Here is an 8,580-nt window from a genome sequence, read left to right as displayed (position 1 = left end):
GAATCAATTTCTCCGGACCGCACAATTTCAGGTGCGGCCGCAGAATTCAAAAACTTCGAACAGTTCAGTTAGGTCATTCTAGGTTTTGTAATTTTGTGCAGAATTTGACATGGTAACATCATAGAGGCATGAAAATATGTTGAACTAGTCCTCATAGAGCATATTAGTTAACCCACTATAGATTTAACCCCACAGGAATGCTATTGACAAATGTCCTAAAAATGACTAAAAATCCACAAATTAAAAGAAAAAGATTAACAATAAGTTGAAGCATACCAGATGAATGAGTGTGATGAGTGACTAAAAACGATGTTGTGTGTGAGGACAGATAGATTCACCAAGAAATTTCAAGAGAGTGCTATTTTTTGTCCTCAGAGAGTGAAAACCGTAACCCTTGTCCCTGCCATTCTATTTATACTTGTGGTCTATGAAAGGGGGAAGAAGTTCGAGTGCGGACGCAAATGAAAGGGGAAGAAGTTCGAGTGCGGACACACATGTTCATGTGCGATCCGCACTCTGTTAGCCAGATTTCTGTCCACAAATCCTGTAAGTCACACTTAGCCCTGTAGCACACTTCAAATGAAGTTAGCACAAAAATAACACCTAACTACAATAGAAAAAAGGAAAAGAAACATGGGTTGCCTCCCAAGAAATGCCTGATTTAATGTCGCGGCACGACGTAAAATACCATTAATTGAAATGAATGACCACTACGACGTGGCTATCTCAAACTTTTCCCAAATAGTGCTTCACCCGGTGACCATTGACTCGGAATACTTCATCGTTTTTTTTTCAAGTCCAATGCACCAAAAGGTGTCACACCCACAATTTTAAAAGGACCGCTCCATTTGGACTTTAGCTTCCTGGGAAACATCCTCAACCTTGAGTTAAACAACAACACAAGATCGCCCACCTTGAACAATTTGTTCCAAATGTATTTGTCGTGAAGATATTTAATTTTTTCTTTGTACATGGACGAACTTGCATAAGCATGGTACCGAAACTCATCCAATTCATTCAAATGTGCAACCCTCAAGTTAGCAGCTACATCCCAATCAAGGTTCAACTTCTTTAAAGCCCACATTACCTTGTGTTCAAGTTCCACCGGAAGATGACAAGCTTTTCCGAACACCAACCGGTATGGTAACATTCTGATACGTGTTTTGTAAGCGGTCCGATAAGCCCATAATGCATCATCAAGCTTCTTGGACAAATATATCCGGTTAGCATTCATATTTTTAGAAAAAATACTCTTTATCTCCCGATTGGAGACTTCCACTTGACTGCTAGCCTGTAGATGATAGGGAGTCGTGACTTTAAGAGTAACACCATACTTGCTAATAGCCCCCAATCGCTTATAGAAGCCCTCGGCGTGCCAAAACTTGTGAAAATATTATTCTTCAACAACGCCACCACAGTTCTCACCTCATTGTTGGTAAAGCAACGGCCTCAACCCATTTGGACACATAATCCACTACGACCAAGATGTAGGTGTTTCCACAAGAACTCACAAAAGGACCCATAAAGTCAATGCACCACACATCAAAAATATCAATCTCCAAAATAGTAGTGAGAGGCATTTCATTTTTCTTTGAGATTCCACTGGCCCGTTGACATCATCACTTTTTCACTAGCTCACTAGCATCCTTGTAAAGTGTGGGACAATAAAAACCGCAACTCAGCACTTTGGCCGTCATTCTTGCTCCACCATGATGACCACCATACTGCGAAGAATGACAAGGCCCAAGAATTTCACCTTGCTCTTCATCTTCTAATAACCCCATCACTACAAATCCGAAAAAGGTATGGTTCATCCCAATAATAATATTGACAATCCCGTTTGAGCTTCTTCCTTTGGTTTGAAGAGAATTCATCCGGGATGATTCCATACACAAGGAAATTTGCTAGTCCGCGAACCATGGCACCTCATTCATTGAAATAGCCAAGAGTCGCTCATCTGGGAAGGGGTCATTGATTTCAAGGCCATCATGCGGCCTCCCCTCCTTCTCCAAACGAGACAAGTGGTCCGCCACTTGGTTTTCACTCCCTTTTCTATCAAGTACGGGCGAAACTTCTCAATTGCAAACACAATGACAAGGAGCTCTTTCTCCGTAACGGTGTAGTTGACTTGGAAACTATTCATGGCCTTACTAGCATAGTAAACCAGGTTAAAAAATCTTTTTGATGCATTGCCCCAAAATAACCCCAACTTTAACAATGCAAGGCTCTCATGCAATCATCATTGAAGGTGAACTTAGCATCTTTCTCAAGAAGCTTGCATAATGGGTTCATCACCTTAGAGAATTCTTTCATGAAGAGCTGGTAGAAACCCGTGTGGCCTAAGAATCTCGGCACACCCTTCACCGATGTTGGAAGTGGAGGTTTAAAAATCACCTTAATCTTTGCCTTGTCAACCTTAATTCGCCTTCCTCGACCATGAAATGACACTTCTCCCAATTGAGCACCAAATTTGTTTCTTCACATATTGCCAAAACTCTATCCAAATTTGCAAGACAATAATCAAAAGAATCTTCAACCATCGAGAAGTCATCCATGAAAACATCATGTATTCCTCCACCATGTCCATGAAAATAGCCATCATACACCTTTGAAAAGTCGCCAGTGCATTGCACAAACCAAATGGCATCCATCGAGCATTTGATGGAAGGGGAAAGTTCCATAGAGACAAGTATAGGTTGTTTTCTCTTGATCCTCCAGAGCAATAAAAATTTGGTTGTAGCCCGAATACCCATCAAGAAAGCAATAGAAAGCACAGCTGGCCAATCTATCGAGCATTTGATCTAAGAAAGGAAGTTGAAAGTGATCCTTCCTTGCGACTTTGTAGAGCTTGCAATAGTCCGTACACACTCTCCAACCGGTCATCGTTCTTGTAGGAATCAACTCATTCTTGCCATTGGTAACCACTGTCATGCCCCTTTCTTCGGGACACATTGAACCGGAGAAGTCCATGAACTATCGGAGATGGGGTAGACAACCCTGGCATCCAACCACTTGATAATCTCCTTTTTGACAACTTCTTGCATAGCCTCATTGAGTTTCCTTTGATGTTCAATAGATGGTTTGGCGCCCTCCTACAAGTTGATATTATGCATGAAAAATGCGGGGCTTATCCCCGAATTATCTGCCAATGTCCACCCAATAGCCTTCTTTCTCATTTGTAGCACCGCCAAAGTGGAGTCTACCTGCATGTTAGACAAACAGAAGGAAAGAATAACCGATAAAGCAGAATAAGGACCAAGAAATTCATACGGAAGATGTGGAGGCATGACTTCAACTCCAAGGTTGGCTCGAAATAGAAGGCTTTGTAGGAGGAGTTGTCCTATTTTCAATATCCAAGGCCAATTTTCGGGGTGCGTAATTGTACGACCCCATTCCTTGCAAAGAGTTCAGACATTCCATGAAGCCATCCATCTCGTCATCATCAAAGTTGAGTAAGACGGCCTCCAACATATCACCAACATTGATTGTGGCACTCGTATCATCAACAATAGCATCGGTCACCAAGTCCACAAAGAGCACACCTCAGTGCTATTTGGTTACCGCATGGACTTGCACACATGGAAAACCACTTGTTTATCACCAACCCGGAAGGTAACTTCTCCGGCTTTAACATCACAAAAAGCCTTCCCAATAGCAAGGAGAGGTCTTCCAAGAATATGTATCACTCGTTTTAGAAACAAATTCAGTGTTTCGAGGCCTAAAAACCTCCTATTTACCTTACCTCAATTTGCATGCGTGGTCCGAACCTATATCCGAAAAGCCTTCTATGTGAAAATATGAGAAATAGAAATTTCTAGAGTTAAAATTTGATTATGGTTGACATCGGTCAACATTTTGAGCAAACAGACCCGGATCCATATTCCGTCTATCCCGGGAGGTCCGCAGTAAAATATGGGACTTGGGCGTATGCCCGGAAATGAATTCCGAGGACTCAAGCCTTAGAAATCAATTTTTGAAAGAAATTATTTTGCGGAATTATCTAAGAAATGAAGAAAAGAATTAATGTTTGAAACTATTGGTATCGATCCTGTATTTTGGTTCCGGAGCCCGGTACAAACTTGTTATAGTATTTAAATGATAACTGTGAAATTTGGTGACAAATGGAGTTTATTTGACGTGAATTGGACTTCCGGTTGAAGTTATGAACTTTAAGTGTTCTTGATGAAAATGATGACTTTTGAGGTTTAATTCATAGTTTTACATGTTATTTTGATGATGTGATCATACGAGTAGGTCAATACGATGTTTTTGAGTTAGTATGCATATTTGGTTTGGAGTCCCGAGAAGTTGCAGATCTCTGAACCTGCTTGTGTGGTCCGCAATAATTTTGTGCGACCGCGGAGGGGACTTTGCGGCCGCAAAGTGATTTTGTGCGGTCCGCGGTCGGCGCCTTGCGGCCGCACTCGATTTTGTGCGGTCCGCTGTGACCTCCGCAGCCGCATTTTTTTTTGTGCGGTCCGCAGGGTGGGCCTGAGAGGGGTATATTTAAACGGGACTTTCAGTTATTTTTCACTTTTCAAAACCATAAAAACGTAAGAGGCGATTTTCCAAACACTCTTTCTTCTCTAAAACATTAGTAAGTGATTTCTAACTCATTTTCTTTAATCCTTAACTTCTTTTTACAAGATTTCATCCTAGAATCTAGGGTTTCATGGTGGAATTGGGAATTTTGGGTTAAACCTAAGAATATTGGAATTTGGGGATTTAGACCTCAAATTGAGGTCGGATTCCAAAACCAATTGTATATCCGGGCTCGGGGGTAAATGGATAATCGGGTTTTGGTCCGAATTACATGTTGGGACCAAGCGGGCCCGGGGTCGATTTTTGACTTTTTGGGAAAAACTTTAGAAAACTTATTTCCATGCATTAGAATTGATTCATTTAGCATTTATTGATATAGTTAAGTAACTTGTGGCTAGATACAAGCGAGTTGGTGGTGGAATCAAGAGGTAAAGCGGTAGTGGAGGCTTGAATTGTGCTCGTGGCATCGAGGTAAGTATTTGGTCTAACCTTAGCTTGAGGGATTAGGAGTTGTGTCCTATTTGCTATGTGTTATTTGTTGAGTACGACGTATAGGCATGGCGACGAGTATCTATACGTTGGTGTTAAGCATGCCCGTGAGTCTTATGTTATGGTTAATGTGACTCGATTTGTAATATTCATGTTTAATGTGATGATTGCTATTGTTGATCAAGGTTGGGGAACGAATGTTAGTACTTGAACAGTGAGGAGCGTTGGCTCAAGTTGCGAAGTGATTTGTGAAAGCATAATTGGCAATTGAACCTTATTGAGCATTGGCTCAAATTGTGAAACGAGTTGTGAAGAAAATGTGAAAAAGAGAAAAGGATTATGATATTGTTCCCTTGCCGGGACGTTGTTGCTTTTAGTATTGTTCCCTTGCCGGGATGTTGTTGTTTTGATATCGTTCCCTTGCCGGGATTTTATTGTGATTCATTTAATTCCTTGCCCTTATTGTTTGTGATTGTTGTTTGGGTGAGGAAGAGTGTAAAGCACAAAGGGTGATGCTGTGCATTGTTTTGGTGAGAGAGTGTTAAAGCACGAAGGGTGATACCATGTATGATTTTTTGAGGAAGAGTGTAAAGCACGAAGGGCGATGCCGTGCCGCACGATGTACCATTCCGTGCCGATTATATTGATTTTATGGTGAGGATGAGAGTAAAAGCACGAAGGGTGATGCCGTGCAGTTTTTAATGATTCTTATGGTGAGGACGAGAGTAAAAGCACGAAGGGTGAGCCGTGCACTTGTTTGATTTCTGATTCTTATTGATAATTGAGTTGTGGTGTTCCTTATATTTACCTACTGTCCTCCTGTTATCATTTGATGTTTCCCCGCAGCATGATTTCCCCCTCACATCCTTGACTGTACATTTCTGCTTTTATTTTTCCGCTGTATATGATTTAATTGCACAGGTTTATTTGGTAGTCTGGTCCTAGCCTCGTAACTACTTCGCTGAGGTTAGGCTAGGCACTTACTAGCACATGGGGTCGGTTGTGCTGATACTACATTCTGCACTCTTTTGTGTAGATCCCAGTGCTGTAGATTTCGAATCGCAGTGAGATTGTTGTTTCGTGTTCATCAGGCGACCCGAGGTAGTCCTGCAGCCGTCCTCAGGCCTTGACGTCTCCTTCTATTTATTATTCCTGTTTCTTTCTTGTATTTCCAGAGACAATGTTGTATTATTTCTTTCAGACCTTTAATTGTAGAAATCTTAGACAGTCTGTGAAGTTGTGACACCAGTCTTGGGTAGATTCTTATGGATTGATATTGGTAGCATTATTAAAACTTGCAATTCAGTCTTCTGCTTATTAAATTTTGTTGATTATTAGCTGTTGGTTATTAATTGTTAACGGATTTAAAATGGAAACAAGGTAAATAATTCAGTTGGTTGGCTTGCCTATCTTTCATTAGTAGGCGTCATCACGGCTCCCGAGGGTGGGAAATACGGGTCGTGACAAGTTGGTATCAGAGCCCTAGGTTACATAGGTCTCACAACTCACAGACAAGCTTAGTAGAGTCTGAGGGATCAGTACGGAGGCGTCTGTACTTATCCCCTAGAGGCTACAGAGTTAGGAAAAACTTCACATCTATTCTTTCCTGTCGTGTGGTTTGGTTTCCCAATGCTGATTGAATTTCTACTCTGTTCTTTCGCAGATGCCGAGAACACGCGCTTCCTCATCCGCTGATCAGCAGCCCGAGCCCCTAGCAACAGCTCCCACGAGGGGCAGAGGGCGAGGCCGAGGCCGTGCTAGAGGCCGAGGTAGGGGCAGAGCTCAGCCCAGAGCAGGAGCGCCAGTGGCGGAGCCTCCGGTCGAGTTTGACGAGGAGGTTCCGGCCTAGGCAGTTCCGGTGGGCCCAGCTCAGGTCCCAGAGGGGTTCATTGCTACCCCAGTACTCCAGGATGCTCTAGTCCGTCTAGTGGGCCTTATGGAGAGTGTTACCCGGGTAAGCTTGCTTCCTATAGCACCAGCCGTCTCTCAGGCTGGAGGAGGAGCCCAGACTCCTGCTACTCGCACTCCAGAGCATGTGGCTCCCCAGTTTCAGACTCCAGCAGCTCATCCAGTTGGAGCAGTTCAGCTGGGTGTGGTAGCCCATACCGGTGATGGAGCAGCTATGACTGTCGATGCCTTGTGGAGATTGGACAAGTTTACCAAGCTCTTCTCTACCACTTTCAGCGGTCCGTCTAGTGGGCCGTATGGAGAGTGTTACCCGGGCAGGCTTGCTTCCTGTAGCACCAGCCATCTCTCAGGCTGGAGGAGGAGCCCAGACTCCTGCTACTCGCACTCCGGAGCAGGTGGCTCCCCTGTTTCAGACTCCAGCAGCTCATCCAGTTGGAGAAGTTCAGCCGGGTGTGGTAGCCCAGACCGGTGACAGAGCAGCTATGACTGTCGATGCCTTGTGGAGATTGGACAGGTTCATTAAGCTCTTCACTACCACATTCAGCGATTCATCTTCTAAGGATCCCCAGGATTATTTAGACAGTTGTCACGAGGTTCTCAGGAACATGGGGATAGTGGAGACCAATGGGGTTGACTTAGCTACTTTTCGCTTATCTCGATCCGCCAAGACTTGGTGGAGAGATTATTGTTTGGCTAGACCAGTTGGGTCACCAACTCTGACTTGGGATCAATTTTCACAGCTATTCTTGGAGAAGTTTCTTCCCGTCACTCAGAGAGGGATCTATCGGAGGCAGTTTAAGCGTCTCCAGTAGGGTTCCATGACTGTTACTCAGTACGAGACTAGGTTTATTGATTTGGCTCATCATGCTCTACTTATACTTCCCACTAAGAGAGAGAGAGAGAGAGAGAAAGGAGGTTCATTGAGGGGCCCATTCAGCCTATTCGACTTTAGATGGCTAAGGAGACGGGGAGTGAGATTTTCTTTCAGGAGGCAACCAATGTGGCCAGGAGAGTTGAGATGGTTTTGTCGCAGGGAGGTGGTCAGGGGTCTGACAAGAGGCCTCGTCATTCGGGCAGATTTAGTGGCGCCTTGTCTGAAGGAAGGGATTCGTATGGTAGAGGCCATCCTCCTAGGCCTTTTCAGTCAGCACTTCAGGTTTCTCACGGTACTTCGGGTGGTCCTGGTTCTCACATGCAGAATTCTGATCAGCAGTCCTACAGTGCACCACCGCTTCAGATTTTTTGGGGTGGTCATTCAGGTCGGCAGGGTCAGCAGTCTCAGCAGCTGAGGACTTGTTATACTTGTGGTGATATGGGTCACATCGCTAGATTTTGTCCTCGAGCATCGAGCAACTCTCAGCATCCGGATTCCCGTGTCATGGTTCAGGCACCAAGTGTTCCACAGCCCGCCCAGCCAGCTAGAGGTGGAGGCAGAGGTGCTAGAGGTGGAGGTAGAGGTGTTAGAGGTGGAGCTCAGGCTGCTAGAGGTGGAGGCCAGCCAACATCAGGTTGTCCCAAAGATGTAGTCCAGGGTGGTGTGCTCTTCCAGCCAGGCCTGAGGCAGAGGCTTCCGATGCAGTTATCACAGGTGCGGTTCTGGTTTGTAGTAGGGATGCTTTAGTGCTATTTGATCCAGGGTCT

This window comes from Nicotiana attenuata, unplaced genomic scaffold (genome assembly GCF_001879085.1).
Source record: "Nicotiana attenuata strain UT unplaced genomic scaffold, NIATTr2, whole genome shotgun sequence".
NCBI classification, from domain to species: domain Eukaryota; kingdom Viridiplantae; phylum Streptophyta; class Magnoliopsida; order Solanales; family Solanaceae; genus Nicotiana; species Nicotiana attenuata.
The sequence above is the reverse complement of the archived record's forward strand: the minus strand, read 5'-3'. Positions refer to the sequence as shown.